At 45.4% G+C, this 5000-nt stretch overlaps 1 protein-coding gene across 2 annotated transcripts in view; it reads left to right on the top strand.

The window, feature by feature from the left end:
- sema6a (sema domain, transmembrane domain (TM), and cytoplasmic domain, (semaphorin) 6A) overlaps window positions 1-5000 on the top strand; it is a 134591-nt gene that overhangs the window by 74158 nt on the left and 55433 nt on the right. The window lies entirely within an intron of this gene.

Genomic DNA, 5000 nt, shown 5'->3' with positions numbered 1-5000 from the left:
CACAATACGTTGTGTAGCCGTGTTGTGAGCTTGTAGATGGACTATTTCTGACATAGCTGTCCATTGTTGTGTGCTAATAGTACACATTATGTCCATTGTTATGTGCTATAGGTCGTATGAGACCATCATTCTGCTTCATACTGCATTTACACATTTTGATGTTTGAGAGGATCAACTCTGTGAAAAATAGACCTCTGCATATAGGCTTTGATTTTGAGAAAATACAGTAGTTGTGTAAGAATGTGTCCATGGCACGGAAGCGTCTTGAGATGAGTATTGGGGCAGGCTGACATAGTGAAGTATTAGTAATACTATGTTTGAATTAATGAAAGGTTTTGGTTTTTGAGTACCGGTACCTGGTTGAAGGCCACAGGCTCTTATAACATGTTTCATGAACCATTAGTTGAGAGTTAGGGCATCATGACATTCAGCCCGAGACAATACTGAGTGATTGGATGGACACACAAAATCCACTCAAAACTAAATAGGTAGCTACAAAACATTTGAGGGAGATGGCATGTGATGGACGAACTGCACTCAAAACTCATGTTGTGCTCAACGCTGCTCGTTTATTCCGGTAAACCGGTAAATCGCTTCCTTTTCTTTGTCTTGTGGCCTCCAACTTTAAGTAATCTAGTTGAATATCCCGGCTTTAAGTGGTTAAAGGACTCTGAAGCTCAGGGTAGTTCCCTCCGTATATACAGTACCCCTAGGTTAAAAATACACGTTTCCCTCAGAAGTTGCATGCAGACACTAGTTTCTGGCTCTACTGTAAGGTTGGGCAGTGAAACCAGGGGTCTCAGGGCACAGAAACAGGTTGCAGAGAAATGGGCCATGCTTATTACTCTCCCAGGGAGAAGCTGCTGGTGTGTCCCCATTTGATTATTACTCTCCCAGGGAGAAGCTGCTGGTGTGTCCCCATTTGGTTTACACCAATCCTCATGGTCCAAGGGAGCACTTTTACACTTGCCCTTTATGGATGGTGATCCTTTGCTGAAATATGGTTTTAATTCAACGAACCCTCCTGGAAACTCAATACCGCCACAAATCACCCCACACTGAAGATATATTGGACGTGGTGTTCTAGGGGAAAAAGGGTAACGTTGAATGAAATAAAGCATGAATGCTGCTCCCTATACTGTTCCAACAGAGTCTGCTCTGCCTCAAAGACTGAACAAGATTGGATGTCTTAAATAATGCTATTTATCTTATTTTGCAGTTCTTGTCTGGTTGTCATCCCTTCTGGTACAAATCACAGCTTGGAACATGCATAAATATAGTGATTTTGATATAGTTTAATTATAGAACAGAATCATATCACTACTAAGAGCTTTTGAAGGCTGTTATTGAATAGCTTTTATGGTGTGTGTGTGTGTGTGTGTGTGTGTGTGTGTGTGTGTGTGTGTGTGTGTGTGTGTGTGTGTGTGTGTGTGTGTGTGTGTGTGTGTGTGTGTGTGTGTGTGTGTATGTGTATCCGGCTTGTTGACAGCTGCTGGGCGAGCGCTGGTGCATTGGCAGGCATGGCGGGGTCAGATCAACAGGGCCTGTTTGAGAACTCTAGTTTTCGCCAGCTGCCGGGCGTGGCTGCACTAATAACTTTGGGGCCTGTCTAGGGTTTGAATGGACAGCTATCAGTCAAAAGGGAGACATCAAAGAGGAAGGATCAATACCGGTATATGGAATGTCATAACCTGTTCTGACATTCCATATGGGCTTAATTGTGACAGCAGATCGCATTTACTATGACGGGAATAGCACATTTTCATAGTAAATGCGACCTTCGGTCGCAATAAATCTGTGGTATGCGAGGTAGATGTGAGGGCCACGTAGCGGAACGAGTGTAAACAAAATACCTCAACAAAGAAGAATGTATGATATTTCAAGGAGAACAGCTGATGTTGAAATGAGATGTTAGTTTTAAAAACAAATCCCACAGCTGTGTTAAATATGGCCCATAGAAGAGACGTATTCAAAACTACAATGAGAACATGACCGTGGCCCTCACCCTGTGTACTAAAATGGATGCTGAGCCAATTAGAACATTCCTGATGGGCATGTTTGGGACGGCTTTATTTTGTGTTTGTCTAATTAATTAGCATATAGCTGATGTAAAACACCAAGAGCTGTTGTGGTAATTAATTTATCTAGATACTCTCTACCCCAAGCCAAGGTTACTGTACATTTGTCTGCTTAGCAGGGTCCCTACAGGGCCGTCTGTTCTGTTGTCAAGGTAGCGCTGCGGAGTTGTGAAAACACCACCACTGCCTTCCCGTTATGTAGAATCCTTTATACTGAAACTCATCTAATGCACTATAGCGCTGCTGTACGTCTCCGCCTGTGGAGTTCATAGCATAATAGAGTTTCCCTGCAGGCAATATAAGAAAGTGCAGATAGCCGTTCAAACGTCCAACTGTTTTAATGCTAACGATTAAACTGACCAATTACTTTATGAGAAATGGATGGACACACGCACACGTGTATATGCGTGTGACGTGTGTGGCTGTCGTCTCTCTGCAGTTTGATAGGAGATTGGACTCGTATATCTGTGTCCAGCCGCCCATTCAAACAGCAGGGATAGATCACTGACAGACAGCCAAACCCACTGGACTGAGGTCATTGCCACAATAAAATGAGAAGTGCATGGAGGGCAGTGTCTGGGGGGGGGGGGGGTATTGTACAGTATGCCCAGCACATGACAGTACTGTAGGTGAGCTGTGTGTCCATGTGAGTGTAGTTATTGTGCACATGTACAGTATCTGTGTCAGTGGAAGAGTAGGGAGAGAGAGAGATAGACTGTGTGTATGCGTGCGTGCGTGTGCACTGTGCATGTGGGTGGCTGAGTGGCCAGTCAGTAGACCTGCTTCCCTATTAGCACATAACTAACACCTGAGTTGACCCCTAGTCACACTCGCACTTCATCATTAATTCAGCAGAAACTATAATTACAGTTATCCCATTCTAAACGAATGAAAAGGACGTGTCACAACCATGAAACTATTCTCTTTTCCCATAGACCTGGGTGGGTTTGGGGTGGGGGGCATTAGCAAACATGCTAGTTTCTGTCTGTTAAAAAGGTCAAATGTAATTTTCACTGCCAAATCAGCCCCAACAATTCCTCTGCCAGGTTGTCTTTTGAGAGAGAGAGAGAGAGAGAGAGAGAGAGAGAGAGAGAGAGAGAGAGAGAGAGAGTGTGTGTGTGTGACCTTTTTAGTGGGCAGATGATAGCTGTTTCCGCCTAGACAGGAATAGAAAACAAAATGACCTGTTTAGAGACCAGAAAAGGGCGGTGTAAGCACTTCGCCTTCTTGGCAAGCTGCACTCGTCTTTGTTGTGAGAGAGCACGAGAGAGAGAGAGAGAGAGAGAGAGAGAGAGAGAGAGAGAATAAAAAATGACTGTACTGTTAACTCCATAGTGTGTTGCATAGTTTATCTTGACCTCGGTGTAGGCCAGCTTGAGTGTGTGCGTGCGTGCGTGCGTGCGTGCGTGCGTGCGTGCGTGCGTGCGTGCGTGCGTGCGTGCGTTCCTGGTTTTCAGCCAGTGTGGCAGAGTGTCCTCAGGCCTGCAGCCTGCTGAGGATGACATAGCAACCCAAGGTTGGGATGAGTGTGACCTTTCACCCTGATCTGATTCTCCGTCATGCCTAGGGGTTCTGTAGTAATGTGCAGGAAACATTGTCAGAATCCCATCTCCATATCAGCAATTATCAAGTTATGGACTTGTTTTGTAGGCCTTCACAAAATGTGTCATACACAATTTAGTTGCTGTTCATAAAGCTACACTCCATAAATGTTTTCTCTCCCGACAGAAAGAGGTAATTGCAAATGACACCCAGGACTCGAACCCGGCATGGTCTTCTGTGTGGGAAACCAAACATCTGCCACGTATGATTAACATAAGTTCCGAAATGCAGCTTTAAAAGGCCAACACTGCTGCCTGGCATCCTTCTTTTCTTGGAAGATCTGTGTATAGGAAATAGCTGGTATTACACAAAATTGCTGCTTCAAGATATAAATTGGATTAAGGATTATTATGGGCTGTTTAAAAAGAAAGAAATGACCGCCCAGTGACAATTTCTCACCTTCCCTCCTCAGTGGATTGTGCTGTCCCTGCTGACAAATCACCAGTGTCCTCGGTCCATTTATATCCTCATCTTCACAGTAAAAGAGAAAGCTAATTTCAGAAAGCACAACAGTGGGAAAGCACTATATGGCAAAGATCTGTCTTGAGGCTATGTGGACCCGCCCTACTCTTTAACACCAGTATTATACCGCTGAAGGGGGAAGGAAGAGAGCTGGCCGCCTGCAATTACACGCCATTAGTGTGAAACATGTTTCTATGGAAAAAGTCTATTTTTCCTCTCTCACTTTCCCATAGGCTGGGCAGCTTGTACTGCTCTCAGTGGGGTGCCAGAGAGAGGCCTGGTTACTGCATGTAGCTCAGGATTGGTTGGAATGATAGGAACACTTCTAGGTTGGGCGCTATATCATTCTTTTTCTGGTGCCTTTTTCATCTGCTCCAACATGCCTCATACTAAAGGTGGCCTTACACTAGCCGATTTTTTTCAATCTGAAATCTGATAGCGCCACACAGTACTCACTACAGGATAATCGGGCCCGATTATTTTATGCAGCACACACTACACGGTTTTAAAACTCGGGCGCAGCGCACCCAAGGATTCTCGGCCCCCGAGGGAGTGGGGAGGAGAGGGGGAGAGGGGAGGAGAGGAGAGGGGACGAGGAGAAGGGGGTTGCGGGGCCAGAGCGGGGCAGAGCAAATATCAAACATTCTTGATGTTGATCGGGCCGTTCCCGATCGTGCTGTGAGCCGCCCCAAGCAGATCGGAGGGATTACGATTGGATCTTTTATAAACTCACATTAGACATAGACGATAATTTATGCCCGAGAATCGCTCCCGATTGAGTCGGGCACCCCCGAGCGTGAAAAATGCACGATTATCGGGCCACCTTTAGGCACTCAACCTCACCTCCTGTGGTGTTAT

Source organism: Protomyctophum bolini (assembly GCF_963924005.1).
Source record: "Protomyctophum bolini genome assembly, chromosome: 6".
Lineage (NCBI taxonomy): Eukaryota > Metazoa > Chordata > Actinopteri > Myctophiformes > Myctophidae > Protomyctophum > Protomyctophum bolini.
This window is presented reverse-complemented; position numbering and strand designations above follow the sequence as displayed.